Here is a 25,489-nt window from a genome sequence, read left to right as displayed (position 1 = left end):
TATGACATCTCATCCTTCCTCTGCAGCCACACTTCATATGCACGTCTCTTCTCAGCCACAGCCATACTTACTTCCTCGCACCACCATTCACTTCCTTTTCTTACACCACCACCCACACGTCTCACACCACACACCTCTTCTGCATGCCCCACCACAGTACTCTTAAACAACTGCCATTCCTCCTCCACGCTGCCATTTTCCCGATCTTTCACTGCGTTCCACTCATCTTTCAATTCTCCTGATACTCTATCTTCTTCTCTCTTTTATCCAACTCACTCACTTTCAAAACCTCCCTGCCACACCTAACCCTCCTAGCTCTCACCCATCTCTTACCTGCTCTTAACTTTCCCTCCACCAGGTAGTGGTCAGACATACCTCCACCCTCCCCTCTCAGAACTCTCACATCCAACAATCTTCCTATTACATTCCTAGACACAACCACATAGTCCATCAAAGCTCTATCAACAACCCTTCCACCCTCCTGTCTCACCCATGTATACTTATAAATATCTTTCTTCTCAAACAGCGTATTCCCAATCACCATCTCTCGCTCAACACACATCGCTATCATTTGTTCCCCATTTTCATTTCTTCCAGGCACACCATGCATACCAACTACACCTTCAACTGCTACATTTCCCACTCTAGCATTCAGATCTCCCATCATTACCACATTCACATTCGCTCCAAAACTCTGCAGACACTCATCAACATCATTCCAGAAAGACTCTCTCTCTTGTTCATCCCTTTCACTACCAGGCCCATATGCACTCACAAACACCCACAACTCACGGTCAAATTTCGCTTTCACCCACATCAGTCTCGATGACACCTCCTTCCATTCAATCACACATTGCTGTACTTCCGGACTCACTAACAAGGCCACACCTTCTCTTGCCCTTCCTCTATCAACACCTGACAATCTTCCATTCACACTTCCAAACATAGATTTCCCCCTTCCCTTTCATCTTCGTTTCACTCAAAGCTAACACATCCAACTTTCTTCTCACAAACATTCTCCCAATCTCCTCCGTTTTAGCCTCAATAGTACTACATCCACGCACATTCATAGACCCAATCTTCAGGGTACGGGGAAAACTCCATCCCCCATCCCTTTCTCTGACCTGTCTCTTTTTAGGAACTAAAAACCGAGGAGGGGGTCCCTAGTCCCCTCACCCCGCCCCTTTTAGTCGCCTTTTACGACACGCAGGGAATACGGTGGCAGTATTCTTCCTAACACAACCTGGCCACAGAGTAGTAGTACCACCCCATAGTGTGGCCAGGTTGTGTCCCCCCCCGCCACAGGGGGAGTATATAAGCATGAAGAAACAACGCCCCTCGGCACTCCAGAAACCTGACTCAGCACCCTGTTGGTATTTTATACTAAAATGGACCCCTTCATCTGCCCCCGTGGAAAGGTGTATCGCCAGATAGATGGTTGCCATGGGAAACCCATCTATGACTCCTCTTTGCAAACTTCTCTGTCGGTACAATCGAGGCTACTATATGGACTAAAACCATCCTTCAGTCTACGGCCGCTTAGTCAATGATATTTTCGTTACAGCAAATGACATCCAAGAGCATCAGATCCTCAGACAGTGCCTTATTGAAGCCTCTGGCATAAATTTCACTTTCGAAGAGTCTATCCAAGGACTGTTTCCCAAGGGCAAAAGTGAATGCCCTCATCAATACTTATGCTCCACCGTCAGTACCTACGTCCACCGTGCCCACACCCATTGTTCCTCATGCAGCAGTGCTCATTCAGAGATGGAAAGACTTACGCAAGTTCTCGTTAACAAAGGATATCGGATTAGCAATGTGGAAGACGTAGTGAAGAATGCAGTTAAGAAATGGTGCTCAAGTTACAGCGCCCCTTCTCTCGATAACGAAAAAATATAATTGTAGTACCGTAATTACATGTCTATAGAGTAAATACTGACTAGAGTAAAATGAAAAAAATCATACCTACGAATGTTAATTTTTTTATGCGAGGAAGAAGAAACCAAAGGGTGAGCCCGCATGAACGTTCCTTCCAAGAAAAAAAAAAATACAAAAGAGAGCCAAATTCAAGATCCATTCATATCGAGATGCCTGGACACACTGCGACTGAAAGACTGGAGATCATAGGAAGTAGGAAATACAGACAGAGGAAGACAGTTCCAGAGTTGACCTGTTGCATAAATGAAGGACTGGGAATAACTGTTAACTCTTGCATTAGAAAGTTGGACAGCAAAGGAATGAGAGTTTGTTGCTAGACGGGTGATACGCACCCATCGTAGAGGTTGAGGGATGCAAACAGACAGTTCAGAGGAGCAGTGACCATTGAAGTAGCGATAGAAAAGAGATAAAGAGGCAACAGTGCGGCGAAGGGACAAAGGTTGAAGGGAGCCGGTAAGAGGAGGAGAGTTGATGAGACGAATAGTCTTTGACTCCACCGTATTGAGAAGAGCTGTATGTGAGGAGCCTCCCCACACATGAGAGTTGTACTCTAAACAGGGAGGAATAAAACCCGTGTATAAAGTACACAATTGTGCAGGAGTAAAGAAGGCAAGGGTCGGCTTAGCACACTTAATCTCTTGGAAACCAGTTTTACTAGAGATGCAATATGATCTCTTGTGAATGAAAGCCCAAGCATGTTCAATAATGATGCAGCATTGAGCTTGATATTATTAAACATTAGTGGGTACTCCTGTGGAAGATTTTGAAGGGTTGATAGGTGTAAAAACTGAGTCTTTTATGCATAAAAAACAACAAGATTATTTTTACCCCTGTCAGAGATACGAGCCAAGTCAGACATTAAGTGTGCCATACCCTCATCCCATGTTTGTTGAAGCAACTGCTGAGATGAATGTTGCAGGAACCGGATGGAAAGGTGAAGGGTGGAATCATCAGCGTATGAGTGGATGGGATTAGATGTACAGCTTAGAAGATCATTGATGAATAAAAGGAAGAGAGTTGGTGATAGGACAGAGCCCTGAGGAACACCACTGTTGATAGATCTAGGTAGGATCTGGTAAATTACCAATATGCTGGGAATCGAACCAGGGACTCTCAGGTGAGAGCCAGGCAGCATACCACTACACCACGACCAGGTAAAAGTTTACTCACGTTGTCACAATCTTGTAACCAACGTCCCTCCGCCCCCACTGTGGGCATCAAGAGGATGAGTTAACCCCCTGGCACTCGGGCAAGTAGATGCTTTTAATCTATCCCAAGCACTTACGGCAAGTCAGAATGAAGGGAGAAACCTGTACTGTACACAGGAAAAATCATCTGGTAAATTACCAATATGCTGGGAATCGAACCAGGGACTCTCAGGTGAGAGCCAGGCAGCATACCACTACACCACGACCAGGTAAAAGTTAACTCACGTTGTCACAATCTTGTAACCAACGTCCCTCCGCCCCCACTGTGGGCATCAAGAGGATGCGTTAACCCCCTGGCACTCGGGCAAGTAGATGCTTTTAATCTATCCCAAGCACTTACGGCAAGTCAGAATGAAGGGAGAAACCTGTACTGTACACAGGAAAAATCATCTGGTAAATTACCAATATGCTGGGAATCGAACCAGGGACTCTCAGGTGAGAGCCAGGCAGCATACCACTACACCACGACCAGTTAACTCACGTTGTCACAATCTTGTAACCAACGTCCCTCCGCCCCCACTGTGGGCATCAAGAGGATGAGTTAACCCCCTGGCACTCGGGCAAGTAGATGCTTTTAATCTATCCCAAGCACTTACGGCAAGTCAGAATGAAGGGAGAAACCTGTACTGTACACAGTGGGGGCGGAGGGACGTTGGTTACAAGATTGTGACAACGTGAGTTAACTGGTCGTGGTGTAGTGGTATGCTGCCTGGCTCTCACCTGAGAGTCCCTGGTTCGATTCCCAGCATATTGGTAATTTACCAGATGATTTTTCCTGTGTACAGTACAGGTTTCTCCCTTCATTCTGACTTGCCGTAAGTGCTTGGGATAGATTAAAAGCATCTACTTGCCCGAGTGCCAGGGGGTTAACTCATCCTCTTGATGCCCACAGTGGGGGCGGAGGGACGTTGGTTACTAGATTGTGACAACGTGAGTAATGTTTACCTGGTCGTGGTGTAGTGGTATGCTGCCTGGCTCTCACCTGAGAGTCCCTGGTTCGATTCCCAGCATATTGGTAATTTACCAGATGATTTTTCCTGTGTACAGTACAGGTTTCTCCCTTCATTCTGACTTGCCGTAAGTGCTTGGGATAGATTAAAAGCATCTACTTGCCCGAGTGCCAGGGGGTTAACTCATCCTCTTGATGCCCACAGTGGGGGCGGAGGGACGTTGGTTACTAGATTGTGACAACGTGAGTAAACTTTTACCTGGTCGTGGTGTAGTGGTATGCTGCCTGGCTCTCACCTGAGAGTCCCTGGTTCGATTCCCAGCATATTGGTAATTTACCAGATGATTTTTCCTGTGTACAGTACAGGTTTCTCCCTTCATTCTGACTTGCCGTAAGTGCTTGGGATAGATTAAAAGCATCTACTTGCCCGAGTGCCAGGGGGTTAACTCATCCTCTTGATGCCCACAGTGGGGGCGGAGGGACGTTGGTTACAAGATTGTGACAACGTGAGTTAACTTTTACCTGGTCGTGGTGTAGTGGTATGCTGCCTGGCTCTCACCTGAGAGTCCCTGGTTCGATTCCCAGCATATTGGTAATTTACCAGATGATTTTTCCTGTGTACAGTACAGGTTTCTCCCTTCATTCTGACTTGCCGTAAGTGCTTGGGATAGATTAAAAGCATCTACTTGCCCGAGTGCCAGGGGGTTAACTCATCCTCTTGATGCCCACAGTGGGGGCGGAGGGACGTTGGTTACAAGATTGTGACAACGTGAGTTAACTTTTACCTGGTCGTGGTGTAGTGGTATGCTGCCTGGCTCTCACCTGAGAGTCCCTGGTTCGATTCCCAGCATATTGGTAATTTACCAGATGATTTTTCCTGTGTACAGTACAGGTTTCTCCCTTCATCTAGGTAGGAGAAGAACGATAGCCGTTTACAACAGCAGCTATAGAACGACCAGAAAGGAAGCTATAGATGAAGGCAAAGATAGAAGGATAGAAACTGTTAGAGGGCAGTTTGGAAATTAAAGATTTATGCCAGACTCGATCGAAAGGCTTTGAGATGTCAAGTGCAATGGCAAAGCTCTCGCCTAAGTCCCAAAAGGAGGATGACCAGGAGGATGAAAGGTATGTGAGAAGATCACCAGTAGAGCGTCCCTGACGGAACCCATACTGATGATCAGAAAGAAGGTTGTAATTGGAAAGATGCTTTAAAATTATTCTGTTAAGAATAGACTCGAAAACTTTTGAGACACAGGATGTTAAAGCAATTGGACGATAGTTAGAGGTTTGGGAATGGTCACCCTTCTTTGGGACTGGCTGAATGAGAGCAAACTTCCAGCAAGAAGGAAAGGTTCAAATTGAAAAACAAAGACGAAAGAGTTTACCTAGGCAGGATATAAGCACATAAGCATTGTTTTTCAGGACAACAAGAGGGACACCATCAGGCCCATATGCCTCGCTGGTACTGAGGCCAGCGATGGCAGAAAATACATCAGCTGAAGAAATTTTAATGTCAGCCATGAGGAAGTCAGAGGGGGGAAGTGAGGGAAGAACAACACCGGAATCGTCTAAGGTGGAATTGGAGGAGAACGTCTGAGCAAACATATCTGCTTTATCAGTAGAAGAAATAGCTGCAGAGCCATCAGAGTAGAAGAGAGGAGGGAAAGATGAAGAGGTAAAGTTGTTAGACAGGTTTTCGGAAAGGTGCCAGAAGGAGCGAGAATAATTCGAGTTGGAGAGTTGAGAGCATTTAGTACGGATGAAATTATTTTTACCAGAGTGAAGAACAGACTTAGCACGATTCCGGACAGAAACATAAAAAAGATGTGATTCAGGGGTGGATTGGCTCCGATACCTTTTATAGGCCCTCTCCTTGTTGCGGACAGCATTAGAACAAGCGTGATTAAACCAATGCATTTCTGCATTAGTCAGAGGATGTGAGAAAGGAATGTATGCTTCCATGCCCGAGTGAATAACCTGTACAGATCCTAACAAAAATATCACACTATTCACATACTATAAGACCTGCAAAACCTGCTATCTACTACTGAAGAACCGCCCTGCCATGAGAAGTACGTCCATGCAAGAAAACCACGTCATTTACCGTCATACTTGCTCAAGTGAGGACTGTGGAGCTCCAACCCACGTAGGAATGACGAGGAATAAATTGTGAAGGCGTCTCATATGTCGCCAACAGAACGGATGGATAAAAAATTACTGCAATACTAGTCATGACGCCTTCCTTACCCATCAGCACCTTGAAAAAGGTATAGAAATAATTGACCACCAAAAAGTCCCACATTGACTCATGTTTCTGGAAACAGTTTATATTTCCGAACTGAAACTTGTAATCAGCTTGCAACTGCAAGATTTGCAAGTCCTTCCAACAAGCAAAAGATGACAAATATCGGTGGGGTAACTCATTCCACCGATGAGCGAGTCAAACACCTTCCACTGAATGGTCTTGGCCGATCAATCACGTGTTAAGACATGTCGCCGTCCACTATATAATATCTCACTCCACCCGTGAATGGAATGTTACTGATGGTTAAAGAGTATCCAGACGTCAGTGCTTAGCTCATCTCTAGGATGTAGGGCTGCCCCACCAACACTAGAGCTTTGATCACCATTAGGGTACATTTTAGTAAGGTTCCTTTGTTCTAATTATCCTCCCATCCGCATAATGAGTTAGAGTAAGAGTCTTTATCTTTTTTGCTTACTCGCCTCTGGAGTGGTCTCCCCACTGATCGCTCTGCAGTGTGAACTGACACATATGTGTCCTTCTGAGTGGTTTGACAGTATAATCTGACTTGGGTGTTTATTCCTTGGGTATCTTGTCCCTTGCTCGTGTTTTCTCTTTCTTCCCACTTCCCCCATGAAAAGGAGGTGGTTCATACGGAGGACGTCCCAGCCGCCTCCCCCTCCTTCAGGGGGGGGAGGTGGTCCTGACGAACCCCAACTGTATCAAGGACTGACTGCCCCCAAACTGAACGGCCCCATACTCGCACCTCCCTCGACATTCCTGCAAATAATCTGTCTTTTGTTCTCCATGCTCTTGGTTCCGCTGCTCTTGGTAATCTACATCCTTTCATTATTAAGAAGGTGATTGCTGGCTGTGTTGGTGAAGTTGAACAGGTAAAAAAAATCTTAATGGAGACTTCCTTCTTAACCCTTTAACCGCGGGTGTCATTCCAGAATGACGTTGCAAAAACTGGACCAAACCGCGGGTGTCATTCTCGAATGTTTGTGAATATTTTGAATACCCCGCGTTTTTTCTGTGCGCCAATTGTTTCAAGGGAGAGTAGCTATTAAGTTCTTTCACTCCAGCCGACCCCCACCTCCCTCTTCCCCCCCCTGGGGCCCCACCTCCCACCCCCTGGGCCCCCCACCCCACCCCTGACCAAGCGCGCATCAGTATCTGTCCAGCTGTGTGAGTGACAACACATGTTGATGTGGCAGTGAAGTGCAGGCAATTACAGTGCCTTTTACCTGTCTCAGTGAACACAGAGTGGGTGTTTATCGTATGTGCAGTGTTCATATATGTTTATAGTATTATTATCAGAATGTGATTGGCATTTGGTAATGGTGTGTGAGCGAAAAATAGTGATTACAACACCGCTGATGTGGCAGTGAAGTGCAGGCAATTACAGTGTCTTTTACCTGCCTCAGTGAACACAGAGTGGGTGTTTATCGTATGTGCAGTGTTCATATATGTTTATAGTATTATTATCAGAATGAGGTTGGCATTTGGTAATGGTGTGTGAGCGAAAAATAGTGATTACAACACCGCTGATGTGGCAGTGAAGTGCAGGTAATTACAGTGCCTTTTACCTGCCTCAGTGAACACAGAGTGGGTGTTTATCGTATGTGCAGTGTTCATATATGTTTATAGTATTATTATCAGAATGAGGTTGGCATTTGGTAATGGTGTATGAGCGAAGGTAATGATGTGTGAGCGAAAAATAGTGATTTTACACCCCTCACTTCTAACGGCACTGCCCGTCCTGTGAAAGTCAACGAAGTCATGAAACCTACATCAATGGAAAGCTGAAGGTTAGTACTTTCTAATGGTACCTTATTTTTTTCTCTAGCTTTATTCTGTGCAGAGTTATTAAGGTTAAAAGGTTTGTTTACATTTGGCTGAAACCCCCGCGGGAGAGGACAGTCAGACCAAAACAATACCCGCGGTTAAAGGGTTAAGATTATTCCTTTATCTCAGGTAAAGGACTTAGTAAAGTTGCACAGGTTTCATTGCAATGATGTCAAGCCAAGGACCCTGGCTTCCATGAATTTCTGCAACGGTGTTATCACTTGCAGGAAACCCATGGTAATGAGTGAGGACGAGGTCATCCAGGAAGTTGCACAGCAAGATTTCGTGGATGCTAGATTTATTTCCCGATTCTCAGAAGGCACGAGGACGAAAATTGCAACAATTATCACGACCTTCAGTAAAGTTTCTTTTCCTGATCACGTCAGAGTTGGTTATGCAATTATTAAAGTAGAGCCTTATATCCCTGATCCCCTTTGTTGTTTGACATGTCAACTGTATGAACATAGTGACAAGTTTTGTTGGGTTTCCCAATCAGCGTAAGGGAAGTGATGAGTTTAGGGTCCCAATATTGAAAACTGCACATCCGAGACTGTATGCTGCTTTCACTGCAAGGGTGCTGACTCCTTTTTCTCGAGGGATTACCCCAAGTGGAAGGACGAGAAAGAGGTCTGCACGGTGAAGGCAACTGAGGGCATCTCTTACTGCGAAGCTACATTAGCAACAATGCAAAGGCGATGCTTGCACCTCCCTCTCCGAATACCTCCTGTGCCACAGTGGTGATGTCCCGGCCTGTGATGTGCTCTGTCGAGACACGAACTGCCCCTGCCCCTATTCCTCATGTCACTAACTCTGCATCTTAGTTTCAGCACCCTGTATGCTCCAACTCTGTTACTGATATTCCTGTGGCAACTTCTTAATCTCAGGCTGCTGCTACTTTTTAGCCAGGACAGCCTAAATCAAAGTCTGACTAGTCTAGTAAAGTTAATCTGACCACCCTTAGTAAGTGTCACGTCCTCATGTTTTTACTGCTCCATCTCCAGCAAAGGAGAGAAGAGGTAAAGTAGCTCTTCCTCGGGGGAGTCTGGGAGCCTTGTTACTAATGACAATATGGAGGTTTCCGTCAGCAGGCACAGGAATAGGTCCACTGGTAGTCACTTGCCTGTTGGCAGGCAGCATAAAAAACGAAGCACAATGGACTTTTTTACAGTGGAATTGTAGGACCCTTGGGAATACATTACACAGTATAGCAATTTTGCTGTCCATATACATAGGCCAGACATTATTTGTTTACAGGAGACGCATTCGGTGGATCACCCTGATCCTCCTCAGTTCAAACACTACCAGTCGTACATTAGATATGATGGTCATGGAGAAGCCATATACAAACACAAATCACACCCACAAACAGAAGTGGTTCTAAATTCTTCTCTGGAAACCATCACATGCAGAGTAAAATGTTCTGCCTATCTGCGCTCTCTACGGACCATCACATGGTTTCATTGACAGTGATGCTTTGAATTCACATTGTGACCACCTTCATAGGAATAAGTTAGTGTTGGGCGATTATAATGCCCGTCACTATCGATGGGGTAGCTTGAGTATCGATGTCGTGGGGAGCAAGCAACTGAGTTAACCCGCCCCGTCCCGACGACGTATGGGTACGTTGCAACGATTTGCATTTGCCAGTCCCGGCGACGTACCAGTACGTCGTGCAATTGCAAGGTCGCTAATTTGTGCAATTTTCAATTTTCGCACGTGATTTTTCGTATGTATACACGGGACACCTGCCTCTATTCCTGTACAAGATACCAAGCAGGGACAATGCCTTACACTGCATAACCTCCCCCCTCCCCCCCTCACGACATTGTCTTGGCAAAGGACCTGTTACCAGTGACCTGGCTAGTAAAGTTATTCAGGGCCAGAGTGATTCCCCAATCGATGACAATGTGGAGGACAATGTTTACATAGCATTAGAAGAAGAAACAGCCAGAAATAATGATCAGGTAGTGTGGCAAAAATAGGTCAGGTATGGTGATTAGTTAGTGAGTGAAACAATGCTTATAATGCCTTTATTACTGCTTGAAAACCAATATACTGTCATACTACATATACATTCGTACCAAGTAAATAAATAAATACCGTTTATGAGTGGATAAAATAGTTACCCTCCCATAGAACTCGTTTTCTTTGGTGCCAGCATGTTAGAAAACCCACTCAGGTAAGGAGGAACTCCTACCTGGATTGGGCACTTTAAACCTCAGGTGAGCGATTTCTCTATGAATTTTCGATGTTTCTCACCAAAAGCGAAAGTTTTAGCCAAAAAAAAAAAAATTCGAAAATACCTCGGGACTGGGGGATGTCGGAGGTGCGGAAAACCTCGGGACGTGACGGGTTAATAGCACAGTCCAGTCTCTGTCTTCTGAACGAGTCGTGTAGATGATCGTATTATTAACTTTTCGGCCATAGACTTATCTCTGGCCTCCCCAGATATACATCAAGATTTCTCATGGGACCCTTATGACAATTCAATGGGAAGTAATTATCTACCCATCTGTCTTTCTAATACACATGACATTCTTTCGAACCCTCCACCTCCAAACTTTATAAGAAAGCACATTGAGAATCCCTCTCAACGATCGCCGATTTAGATATTTCTGGATAGACAGTGGATGTAAAAGTCACAAATTTAATCAATTCCATTTTAAACGTGGCTGTGGCTGCTATTCCCAAGACTTCTACAGTTGATGCGAAGCATAGAGCTCATTGGCGGTCACCGGATTCCCAACAAGCATTAAGGAAAGACAATAGGATTTTTAATAGTCACCCTACCGAGGAAAACTTTATTGATTCTAAACAAGCTAGGGCTGTGGAAAGTAAAATAATTAAAAGGGATAAACCCTACTACTGGCGGTCTTTTGCGTCCATGGTGAATCGTTTTACTTCATATAAGTATAGTCTGAGCCACTTAAAAATTATTAAATAATAAACGCACTAACATCCCTGTGACCACCTTGCAAATGACTGTTAATATATATGACAATCCCGTGGACGTAGCTAACATCTTCGTCGGGAGTTAGTTTGTCTCATGTAAATAGCTCAGCCAAATAGGACCTGCGTTTTCAAGACAGTAAACGCAGGGCTTAGCTACAGATATTAGACTTTGCCACAGAAGACGTATACTCCTCATGAAACCAAGAGATTAATTGTTCTTTGCCATTATATCCTGTAAACACCAGTCCTGAACCAGATACTATCACGTACGGTATTATCCATCATCTTAATCAGGACAACTTGATCAAGCTGTTAGCATTGTACAGTACAATGAGCTTTGGGCGTCCTGAACCTTCCGAAACTCGTGGCACTTTGCACACATCATACCAATACCCAAACAGGATGGTCGTGTTATGAATGTCACTTTATTCCCTCCTGTTTTGTGTTTTACTTCTTGTCTGTGTAAGGTTATGGAACGAATGGTTAATCATAGGCAAGAAATTTGTTAAATGATCGACAGTGTGGCTTCCATTAATACAGAAGTTCACTAGATCATATAATGAATTTGGAGCATTGCATTTCGAAGGCATTTGCCTATAAAGAATCCATGATAGGGTGTTCTTGGACTTCCATTAACCATTATGACATGACGTGACAACACGGTGTACTAATGAAGCTGTATGCTTATGGTTTAAGAGCTAATTTGTCTAGTTTTATTTCTAGTTTTTTTTAACGGATAGAACTTTCTCTGTCATATTGCCCTGTAAGGTAAAATTAGATATATTTATCCAAGGAAATCGGCTGCCTCAGGGAAGTGTGCTTAGTACCACTTTGTTTAGTATTATGATCAAGGATATTCTGTCATCTGCTCCAGTTCTGAGGAGTCCTGACAACCAACAGGTGATTAGTGCAGGTGTGTATTGTAAAAAGGCATTACATATCTGCAGTCCTTGGTATTTTGTTGTGGAGGTATTTTCCCAGTTATTATTAATATATCTGTAAGGTTTAGTTACTGGAATTTATAGAGTTAAGTGTTGGGTAGAGATTTGTTTGTTAGGTTTATTTTCAGGTTCATAAATTAGGTTCTTTGTGTTTCAGAATTGTAAAATATTAAAAATAATTTTAAAAATCTATAAATATAAATGTAATCTATCTATCTATCTATCTATGTATTTATCTATCCATCTTTCTCTCTCTCTCTCTCTCTCTCTCTATCTATCTCTAATATATATATATATATATATATATATATATATATATATATATATATATATATATATATATATATATATATATATATATATCTACCTATCTATTGCCAGACACCTCAATCCCGTTTGGGGTGGCCACAAACAAATCGCCTCCAAGTCGCCCTGTCCCCCGCCATTTCACTACCCTGCTCCCAACTCACACCCCCCTCTCTCATATACCTCTCCACCCCATCCCTCCATCTCATCCTCGGCCTCCCCCTCCCTCTTCCCCCCTCCACCTCACTCACATACACTCTCTTCGTCAGTCTTTCACCCTCCATCCTCTCCACATGGCCAAACCACCTCAGTGTGTTCCTCATAACGCTCCCTATCACATCAAGAGTGAGAGCAGTGGAAATGAGTTATTTAAGAGGAGCCTGTGAAGTCACATGGAGAGATAGGCTGACGAATGAGGATATATATATATATATATATATATATATATATATATATATATATATATATATATATATATATATATATATATATATATATATATATATATATGCATCAACTTCTCATAGCCCAGGTGAAGAAATAGAAACATTCTATGATGACATCTCCCAGATTATGGAAGAAGAAAAGACCACATATACTATACTCATGGGTGACTTCAATGCAAAAGTTGGGGAGTCGAAGTATGGAGAAGCATGTATGGAAAAATTTGGAGTGGGGGAAAGAAATGAAAGAGGAGAAATGTTGGTGAATTTTGCTGAAATGTTTAACATGAGAATAATGAACACATTCTTCCAGAAAAGAACAAGGAGAAAGTGGACCTGGAGAAGCCCAAATGGAGAAACAAGGAATGAAATCGACTTCATTATGGCAGATAAGAATAACACGATTACAAATGTCACAGTTATCAACAAAGTAAATATAGGTAGTGATCATAGACTGGTCGGTTGCACAACCAGATTCAATTTCAGAAGTGAAAGAAAGATAATTAATGATAAAAAGATATGCCCAATAATAGTAAACGAAAACAGCACAGCCTCTCAGTTGGAAATAAGGTTCATATTTCAGGCTCTAAGTAATGCTGAATGTGACACTGATGAGCTGAATGACAGACTGACATTAGTGCTAAGAGAATCAGCGGAGGTAGTAGGAAAACCTAATAGAACCAAAGCCAAGAAATATTCAGAAAAAACACTGGACTATATGAAAAAAACGAAGGGAAATGAAAGTAAAAATAAAGAAAGACGAAATAGAACGAGCGGAATTAAATAAGCTTATCAACAAAAGACAAAGAGAAGAAAAAAGAAAGGGAAACATGGATGAGATCAAAGAAACCATCAAAAATGGAAAAAGTCTAAAATAGGTCCGAAGCAAAATGACACTAGTAAAGCAACAAATGACATCACTGAAAGAGAAAAACGGTGAAATCATTAAATGCAGAGATAAGATGGTGAAGAGAGTTGAAGTTTACAAAGAACTGTATGCATCAAAGACAGTAGTACCAATAGCTAACTTTCCAATTGACACAATTGAAAAACCTGAGGTAACACCTGACGAAGTTAATAATTGTCTTAAAAATATTTAAGAAGAGGGAAGGCTCCGGGAGAAGAAGGAATAGTAACAGATTTACTGTTGGATGCAGGAGCAGAAGTACAAAATAGGCTTGCTCACCTATTTAGCCATTGTATATAATAAGAAAATTCCCAAAACATGGTGTAATGCAATAGTTATTTTTCTCTACAAAAAAGGTGAGTAGTTATGGCTGATGATTATAAATACGTATATATATATATATATATATATATATATATATATATATATATATATATATATATATATATATATATATATATATATATATATATATATATATATATCATCAGCCATTACAAGTCCACTGCTGAGCAAAGGCCTCCCCCAACCTTCTCCACGAATTCCTTGACTGAGCCTATCTTTGCCACGTTTTCCCTACAAATTTCTCTATCTCATCTCTCCACCTCCTGTCTGGCCTTTTTCTGCTACGCTTACCATCTCTTGGTGTCCAGTCAGTCAACCTCTTGCTCCATCGATTATCCCTTGTTCTTGCTACATGGCCTGCCCACTTCCATTTCTGTTCTTTTATAACTTCTATAATATCTTTGACTTTAGTCTGCTCTCTCACCCAAGTTGATCTTTTCCTGTCTCTTAAAGATATTCCCAACATTGACCTTTCCATTGCTCTCTGAGAAAAGGATTCATTTATTTTCTATTGATTTTGTCAGTTTCCAGGTCTCACAACCATATGTCATAGCTGGAATTATACATTCGTTATATACTTATCGTTTCATACAAACTGGCAAGCTACTTTTCATAATGTCTCTATGTTTACCGAGAGCTTTCCATCCAATTGTAATGTGTCTTTTAATATCGCTTTGATGATCTTTCGTTAATTTTAGTATTTGTCCCAAGTAGTTGTACTCCTCAACTTCTTCAAGAATTTAATCGCTTATTCTGATGACACTCTTTGGTGTTTGTGGATTTAACATTACTTTAGTTTTACTCCGGTTCATCTTCAGTCCTACTTTCAGTCTTTCTCTGTTCAGTTCATCTAACATTTCTTGGAATGCCTCCGCTGTCTCTGAGATTAGAACATTATCATCTGCAGATCTTAAATGGTTTAGCTTTTCTCGATCTATGTTCAGTTCTTTGTTTTCCCAGTCTAGCTTTCTGAAAATACTTTCTAGGCATGCTGTAAATAATTTTGATGAAATTGTATCTCCCTGACGCACGCCCTTCTCAATCTTAATTTTTTCCGAGTCCTTATGTAAGTTAACTGTAGCAATTTCCTCTTTATATGTGTTTTCGAGCAGTTTTACAATGTTCTCATTCACTCCTTGTTCTCGCAATGAATTTATAATTGCTATGTGCTCCACTGATTCAAAAGCCTTCTCGTAATCGACAAAACCTAAGCACAGTGGTTTATTATATTCTGTAGTTTTCTCGATTAGCTGATTCATTGTATGTAGATGATCAATGGCCGAATATCCGCCTCGGAATCCTGCCTGTTCACGAGGTTGGTTCTCCTCCAGAATTGTTGTTATTCTGTTCGTAAGGACTTTAGTGAAGAGTTTGTAAATGACTGATAAAAAGCTAATGGGCCGATAGTTACGAAGATCTTTTGAGTCACCTTTTTTGTAGACTATAGTAGCTATTGCATTACACAATGTTATGGGATATTTCTTTTGTTTTATACAGTGGGTAAATAATTGAGCAAGCATATTTTGACTTCTACATGCAACAGTAAATCTGTTACTATTCCATCTTCTCCTGAAGCATTCCCGCTTTTCATATTTTTAAGACAAATATTTACTTCGTCTGGTGTTACCTCAGGTTTTTCACTTGTGTCAACTGGAAAGTTAGCTATTGGTACTACTGTCTTTGATGCATACAGTTCTTTGTGAAATTCTTCAACTCTCTTCACCATCTTATCTCTGTATTTAATGATTTCACCGTTTTTCTCTTTCAGTGATGCCATTTGTTGCTTTCCTAGTGCCATTTTACTTCGGACCTATTTCAGACTTTTTCCATTTTTGATGGTTTCTTTGATCTGATCCATGTTTCCCTTTCTTTTTTCTTCTCTTTATCTTTTGTTAATAAACTTATTTAATTCCGCTCGTTCTATTTCGTCTTTCTTTATTTTTACTTTCATTTCCCTTCGTTTTTTTCATATGGTCGAGTGTTTTTTCTGAATATTTCTTGGCTTTGGTTCTATTAGGTTTTCCTACCACCTCCGCTGATTCTCTTAGAACTAATGTCAGTCTGTCATTCAGCTCATCAGTGTCACATTCAGCATTACTTAGAGCCTGAAATCTGTTCCTTGTTTCCAACTGAAAGGCTGCTTTGTTTTCGTTTACTATTATTGGGCATATCTTTTTATCTTTAATCTTCTTCTTTCTGTCATTTCTCAAATTGAATCTGGCTGTGCAACCCATCATTCCATGATCACTACCTATATTTACTTTGTAGATAACTGTGACATTTGTGATCGTGTTATTCTTATCTACTATAATGAAGTCGATTTCATTCTTTGTTTCTCCATTTGGGCTTCTCCAGGTCCACTTTCTCCCTGGTCTTTTGTGGAAGAATGTGTTCATTATTCTCATGTTAAACATTTCAGCAAAATTTACCAGCATTTCTCTTCTTTCATTCCTCTCCCCCACTCCAAATTTTTCCATACATGCTTCTCCATTCTTCGACTTCCCAACTTTCGCATTGAAGTCACCCATGAGTATGGTACATATTGACTTTTCTTCTTCCATAATCTGGGAGATGTCACCATATATATATATATATATATATATATATATATATATATATATATATATATATATATATATATATATATATATATATATATATAATCATTTCCTGTGGCACCCCACGGGATGCATACGGCCTCGATGAACTCTTTCCACCAATATTTGTCTCTTGCCATCTTCTTCAGGTCCCACCAACACTCCTTTCCTGCTTTTCTTTTCATTGTCCTCAACCAGGTTTCCCTCGGCCTACCTCTGCCTCTTCTTCCTCTAGCAGTCCACTCTGGCAGATCCTGTATTAAACTGCCTTTTTTTGTGTGTATGTGCCCCAGCCATTTCCAGCGAGACAGTCTCACATATTCATCAATTGCTTCCACTCTCGTAATATCACTTACTTTACCCCAAGAATCCTCCTCAGTATTTTATTCTCAAATCCTAATACTTTCTGATCTGTTGCAATGGTACTATACCATGACTCATGCCCATAAATTAAAATTGGTCTAACCATGGACTCTTAAACTTTTACTTTAGTATGTACCGAAAGCATATTATTATTATTCCAAACACATTTCAGCATTTCAACAGCTCGCCAAGCCTGTCTAATCCTCTCCTCAATTTCATTGTTTAATGATCCGTTAGATGATACAAACGTTCCCAGATATTTATAATTTTCTATATTCTTCACCACATAAATCCCAATTACACTATTTGATTCTCCACGTTCATATTAATAATTTCAGTCTTTCCACAGTTTATTACCAATCCCACTTTTTCTCCCTCCTCCACCAGACAATCAAGCACTCTCTGCATCTCGTAAATACTTCCGCAAATCAGTACAATATCATCAGCATAGTCCAAATCCATCAGCCTCTTATTTTCTATCCAGTTAATTCCTGCACCTGTTCTCCTTACAACCTTTCTCATAACATAATCCATATCCAAAACGAACAGTAAAAGCGAAAGAACTCCTCCTTGAATCACTCCTGACCTAACCTCAAACTGATCACTCAAAGAACTACCCACCATGACCTTACAAAAAGTACCTTCATGCAATCTTCGCCTCTTTCCTCTTCTGAATTGCATTCCATGTTTCATTTGACATTCATTTTTTCCTTCTTGCTTTTCCCCTTTTCTTAATAGTAACCTTAGCATTATCATGCAAATCCTCTTTTACCTCTCCCCACATTTGATTAATGTCATTGTCTTCAGATTCAGTCAAAGTCTGCAGGACTAGAAACTTTTTCCTACATTCCCACCGAAACTTTTCCTTCGTGTTCTCATAATTTCTCAGCTCCTCAAAATCATGTTTATTACCTCCTGTACAATTACCATTAACGTATCTCACAAGTTTCATTTTAAACTTTGACACAAGTTGATCATCAGTACCTATATCTGCTCCCCTCCTTACACAAACATTTTGCAAATAACTCCTATGCCTTCTGCTAATAGCAATGTGGTCAATCTGGTTACAATGTTTGATACATGGTGAAATCCAAGTAGTTTTATGTATTTTTCTATGCTCAAAGATAGTTCCACCAATCGTAGGGTCATTTGCCAAACAAAATCTACCAATTTGCAACCCATTTTCGCTTCTTATACCAACACCCTCCTTACCCATACAGTCTTCAAAGCCATCCCTACTACTGCCAACAATCGCATTAAAATCACCAATGCAAACTAACACGTCATGTCTTGCCACTCTATTCACTACATCCCGCAGCTTCTCATAAAAGTCATCCTTCATTTCATCAGCAGCCTCATTTTTCGGAGCGTACCCTACCACCACACTCATATTACCATGGTCAGATTTTAAACGAGCACAAAGCAAACGCACATTAATTGGCTCAAACTCACATAGTACCTTGCAAGCATCTCTACGCAACAATAAGCCTACTCCTTTGTAATGATTTCCATCACTCCTGCCAGAAACCAACCAAGTAATACCATCTTCCAAATTCATTTTATCACCTCCAAGCAACCTCGTTTCTGTAAAAGCACAAATATCTAAATTGTATTCCATGAACACTGATATAAGTTCTTCCATTTTACCAGCCTGATTGAGAGTTCGAACATTTCAATTTCCTATTCTTAAGGTTCTTTTTGGATGTATAAACTTATTCCTACACCGTGGGATTCTCAGCACCCCCTGCCCACTTAAGGCTGCACGGAACTGGGGCCCATTTCTTCATAACCAGAGTTCATCAAGATTTCGTAAGCAGAAAAATATTTTACCCTGGAACCAATGCCAGTGTCTCGCGGGAACCAGACAGTGGAGAGAGGATATTAACTATAAGAAAATAAAATGCAGAGGGTTAGGACAGACAAAGTAAAAAGGAAAGAGAGACAGCAAAAAGAATGTTAAGAAAAGTGTCCCTTTTAGTCGCCTCTTACGACATGCGGGAAATACTGGGGAAGTATATTGCCAGATGCCTTAATCCCTTATACGGGGTGTCCAAAAACAAATCGCCTACACGTCACCCTTTCCCCCGCCATTTCCCTGCCCTGCTCCCAATTCACACCCCACTCTCTCATGTACCTCTCCACTCCATCCCTCTATCTCATCCTTGGCCTTCCCCTCCCTCTCTCTCCCTCCACCTCTCTTACATACACTCTCCTCGTCCGTCTCTCACTCTCCATCCTCTCCACATGGCCACACCACCTCAATGTATTTCTCCTAACGCTTCCTATCACATCCACATCCACACCATAACGCTCCTTCACATCCTCATTTGTAATTCTGTCTCCCCATGTGACTCCACAGGCTCCTCTCAAATAACTCATTTCCACTGCTCTCACTCTTGCCTTATGTCCCTCTAACAACGTCCAAGCTTCACTTCCATATGTTAGAGTTGGTATCACAATACTATCATGTAATAACTTCTTCACTCCCATGCTCATTTCCCTGTTTCTTATCACTGCCTTCAAGGAACCAGCAACCTTTCGTCCTTGCTGTATTCTTTCAAGCACTTCATCCTCCAAACTTCCATACTTACTCATCACACTACCCAAATACTTAAACGCACTCACATTTTCCATATCCTCATCATCCAGCCTCACTGGATATTCATTGACTTCACCTCTCTCGAAGACCATAACTTTACTTTTCCCTACATTCACCTTTAGATTCCGTTTCTTACACACTTGCCCATACTCATCCACCAAGCCTTGCAGCTCCCCTTCGTCTTCACTTAACAACACAGTATTATTTGCAAACAACAGTACAGGGAATGTCCGAACGCTGCCCTCTCTCATTAAGGCTATTCCAACATCCACTGCCCTACCTTGAATCTCTTTTATAACCCCTTCCATGTACAGATTGGTCAACCATGGAGACATGACACATCTTTGTTTCAATCCAACCTTCAGATAGAAAAACTCTTTCAGTTCACTATCCACACGCACTGCAGCCTTAACACCCTCGTACATACTTTTCTTGGCATTCAACTATATCCCATCTACTCCACATATTCTTAATGCTGTCAACAATCCTTGTCTACCAACCCTGTCATATGCTTTCTCAAAATCCATGAAGGCCACATACAACTTCGTTCCCATCTCTAGAAACTTTTCCACTAAAGATCTAAGAATGAATATCTGATGTACGCAACCTCTTCCCTTCCTAAAGCCTCCTTGTTCTTCTCCAACTTTTTCCTCTGTTATGTCCCTAACTCAATCAATAAGTATCTTACCGTATACTTTTCCTATTACACTAAGAAGACAAATGCCTCTATGATTATCAGACTCTTCTTTTTCCCCTTTTCCTTTGTACAAGGGAATAATTATACCTGACTTCCAATCCTCCGGGACTCTACCTTCCTCCCAAGCCAATCTACACATCTCCCACATCCATTCTACTACTATCTCTCCCCCTTGCTTCAGCATTTCACCACACACTCCATCAATTCCTGGGGCTTTCCCAAATTTGACTTTCTTCATTGCTTCCACAAGTTCAATCCTACTGATTTCCTCCTGTCTTCTCACCTTCTTCCTTCTCACAACCATTCCCCAGCCACTTATACTCACATTACTTCCATTCTCTGTGTTCAACAATTCCTTAAAGTGTTCTCTCTATCTGCTCACTTTTTCTCCCTTCTCAACTAGTAATCTACCATTTTTATCTTTCACTCCCCTACTAACTTCACTGCCACCCTGTCTTATTCTCTTTACCTCTTTCCAGAACATTTTCTTACAGTCACTCCATTTTACACTCAAATTCCTCCCAAATTCCTCATCCACTCTCTTCTTACTCTCTCATACTAATCTTTTCACCTCTCTCTTCCATTCTACATATAACTCTCTCTTCCGCCTCTCAACTTCTTCCACGCCCCTATTACTCATCCATTCATTGTATGATTTCTTCTTTTGTGCCACAGCCTGTCTCACCTCTTCATTCCACCGTGCTGTTCCTTGCACCCCCTTCCGTCTTCTCTTCACCCCACACACGAAATCACATGCAGCACATATTTTTTCTGTGAATATCTAAAACACACCTTCCACGTCCCCTATCTGCTCCAATTCATATTTACCCAATCGTTCCTCCACTTCTCTCTTATATTCTGCCTTTTTCTCATCCTCTTGTAACCTTTCCATTCTCCTTCCAACTACTCTTTCCTCTCGTCCTTCCCCTCTTCTATTTCTCCATCTTACTTGGATCTTGATTCTGGCCACCACCAAGTAGTGGTCAGGAAGTACACTCCTCAAACCTCTTTAAGTTCTTGAACCCATTACACATCTTCGCATCCTATCATTCACACACACATAATCAATCATTGCCTTTCTTTTATTCAGTTCACCATCCACCCTTCTCATCACTCGCCATGTTTACCTGTGGGTCATTTTCTGCATGAAGAGGTTATTGGCTATCACCAACACCCTCCCGGCACAATTGCCCACTAACGCATTCTCATCTTCCACAGCAGGCACACCTCACTCACCAACTATTCCATCCACCTTCGCATTCCCTACTCTACCATTCACATCACCAATCAAAAACACTCTCTCATTCCTTCCAAACTTTTCCATGCACACTTCCACATTTGTCCAGAACTCTTCTCTCATTCTGCTTGCACGATCTTGCGTTGGCGCATACACGCACACAATTGCCCACATTTGTATTCCAACTTTCCATCTTACCCACACAATCCTTGAGCCATCTGATCCATACTCTCTTATGTTCTTCTTCCATCTTTTGCTCACACCAATACAAACTCCTTCATTTGCCCTCTCATTCTCACCTACTCCTGCACATATACCCCATCCATACTCCCATCCTCTCACACACTCTCCTCACCATTTAGTTTCAGTTACTTCACATACATCAACTGTCGCACCCTCAAGCACCTGGACAATCTCTCTCTCTCTAACGTCACCATTCGCACCCTTTACATTCCACGTCGCGATCCATGCCATGTTCTTTGTCTGGTCCTTGGTTGTCATCTTTTGGTCAGTTATTGTCCGAGGCTTCTTGTTCATCTTTTTAATTACCTGTTTTCCGGGACACTAACCCTCCGCCAACCCTTTTAGTCGCCTCATATGACAAGCAGGGAGTCTGGGGGAGTATTCTTGAAAAAAAAAACCCTACCCCCAGGGGGTATATATATATATATATATATATATATATATATATATATATATATATATATATATATATATATATATATATATATATATATATATATATATATATATTCATCATCAGCCTTTTGAGTATCCACTGCAGGACCGGCCTATCCAGACCGAAGTGGGGACGATACAGCCAATGTATCTCTACCAAGTGGCTTAGGCTGTTTGGTAGAGATTATATGTGGGGTGAGAAGTGCTTGTAAGTGTAATTTGTAGTGCTGGAGTGGCTTTGGATGTGTATAGTCTGTGAACCAAGTGTAACCGGCCCGTGCAAGCCGACTGGGTGCAAATATACTAAGTAAGCGACACTGGTTCAACCACAGCACCCCTTGTGAACGCCAGTGCAGTACATGGCTGGGTGAACACTCCCAAAGTTTATGACCCTGGCCGTACGCGAACCCTGGCTCACCCGTGTACGAAACGCACACTCTACCACTGCATCACAAAGACTCTCTCTCTCTCTCTCTCTCTCTCTCTCTCTCTCTCTCTCTATATATATATATATATATATATATATATATATATATCAACTGACCTACCTGGAGAAATTCATGCAGCAGCCCTTGATATTTCTAAAACTTTTGACTGAGTATGGCACCATTCTCTGCTGTCCAAGCTCCCTTCCTATGGTCTAATGTCTTTTGTGCTTTTGATTTCCTCATATCTTAGTGACAGGAAAATAAGAGTAAAAGTAGATGATGTATATTCCAATTTCCACTCAACACCGGCGTGCCATAGAGATTGGTTCTGGCGCCAACCCTATTCCTAGTTCATATTAATGATCTCTTATCTGTCACCCACAATCCAATCCACTCATATGCAGATGACTCAACACTACATCGTTCATTCACACTTAGACACCCATTTACAAAGTCTAATGTCTCTACCTCTCACTCAGTGCAGCCATCTTCATATATCAAGACTTCTCTACGATCAGTGAATGGGGACAAAACAACTTTGTCTCATTTAATGCTAGTAAAACTAAATATATACATTGTACAAATAGACAGATATTGCCTGATTCTTACATTACCTTCAGTGCTACTAATATTCCCATCTCCAAAAGTATTGAAATTTTCGGCGTCTCACTTAACAACGCCCTCAGCTGGACCTCTCATCTTAGTTCAATTGCTAAAACCACCCCAAAGAAACTCAGATTATTGTACAGAGTCTGTAACTTTTTACTGACGACCAGTTAGCTATAATTTATGAGAGTCATGTGCACTCTCAGCTTGAATATTGCTCACCCTTGTGGAATGGATGTGGATAGGTTGCATTAAAACAACTAAATTCAGAACAAATCTGTTAGTTTATTTGTAATGGCAGGGTTGTTAATAATTCTATCTCCTCTACAGGGAAGAAGGAATGTTGCCTCCCTTGCAGTATTTTACAGACATTTTTATGGCAAATGCTCAGACGAAGTTGTGTCCATGATGCCACCTCTCCATGCCTTCCCTCGTGCTACACGGGCATCTGGTAGTGCTCATGACTGGAATGTCACACAGCCATATTGCAGAACTTCTGCCTATAAGAATTCTTTAATTCACCGAGCTGCATTTCTCTGGAACTTGCTTCCTCAGAGTTGTTTCCCTGCAAACTTCAACCCTCAGCTGTTCAAGTCTAACTGTTACAGATATTTTAATAACTGAGGACACCAGTAATCTGGTGTATGGATTTTTTTTTTATTCATTTGTTTTTCCTTCCTCTGTTCTCTTATTTTATATATATATATATATATATATATATATATATATATATATATATATATATATATATATATATATATAGATAGATAGATAGATAGATAGATAGATATATATATATATATATATATATATATATTCAGGCAAAAAATGATCCAGACGTATACATGGCGAGTGATGAGAAGGGCTGGTGGTGAACTGAATGAAAGGAAGGCAATGATATGATTATGTGTGTGTGGATGAAAGGATGCGAAGATGTGTAATGGATCCAAGAGCTTAGAGAGGTTGGGGGAGTGGACTTTCTGACCACTACTTGGTGGTGGCCAGAATCAAGATCCAAGTAAGATGGAAAAGTAGAAGAGGGGAAGGACGGGATGAAGGAGTAGCTACAAGGAGAGTGGAAAGGTTACAAGGGGATGAGAAAAAGGCAGAATATAAGAGAGAAGTGGAGGAACGGTTGGGTAAATATGAATTGGAGCAGATGGGGGATGTCGAAGGTGTGTGCAGGATATTCACAGAAGAAATATGTGCAGCATGTGATGTGGTGTGTGGGATGAAGAGAAGACGGAAGAGGGTGTAAGGAACATGGGCTGTGGTAGAGGAGAAGAAAGCATACAATGAATGGATGAGAAATAGGGGCGTGGAAGAAGTTGAGAGGCGGAAGAGAGAGTTATATATAGAAAGAGAGAGGTGAAAAGATTAGTAAGAGAGAGTAAGAAGAGAGTGGATGAGGAATTTGGAAGGAATTTGAGTGTAAAGAGGAGGGACTGTAAGAAAATGTTCTGGATAGAGGTGAAAAGAGTAAGCCAGGGTGGCAGTGAAGTTAGTAGGGGAGTGAAAGATAGAAATGGTAGATTACTAGTGGAGAAGGGAGAAAAAGTGAGCTGATGGAGAGAACACTTTAAGGAATTGTTGAATGAAAGTATTGCTAGTATAAGTGGCAAGAGAATGGCTGGGAGAAGGAAGAAAGTGGGAAGACAGGAGGAAATCAGTAGGGTAGAAGTTGAGGAGACAATGAAGAAAGTCAAATTGAGGAAAGCCCCTGGAATCGATGGAGTGTGTGGTGAAATGCTTTAGCATGGGGGGAGAGATAGTAGTAGAATGGATGTGGAAGATGTGCAGATTGGCCCGGGAGGAAGGTAGTGTCCCGGAAGATTGGAAATCAGGTATAATTATTCACTTGTACAAAGGAAAAGGGGAAAAGAAGTATGTGGTAATGATAGGGGCATTTGTCTTCTTAGTGTAATAGTAAAAGTGTATGGCAGGATGCTTATTGACAGAGTTAAGGAAATAACAGAGATATTAGTTGGAGAAGAATAGGGGGGCTTTAGGAAGGGAAAAGGTTGTGTAGATCACATATTCATTCTTAGATCTTTAGTGGAAAAGAATCTAGAGAAGGGAGAGAAGCTGTATGCAGCCTTCATGGATTTGGAGAAAGCATATGACAGGGTGGATAGACAAGGATTGTGGAAAATATTTAGAATGTATGGAGTAGATGGGAAGTTGGTGAATGCTGTGAAGAGTATG

The sequence above is a fragment of the Coenobita brevimanus genome, chromosome 86 (assembly GCF_032717465.1).
Source record: "Coenobita brevimanus isolate Jiangsu-jjx chromosome 86, ASM3271746v2, whole genome shotgun sequence".
In the NCBI taxonomy this organism is placed as follows: domain Eukaryota; kingdom Metazoa; phylum Arthropoda; class Malacostraca; order Decapoda; family Coenobitidae; genus Coenobita; species Coenobita brevimanus.
Note: the sequence above shows the minus strand (reverse complement) of the source record.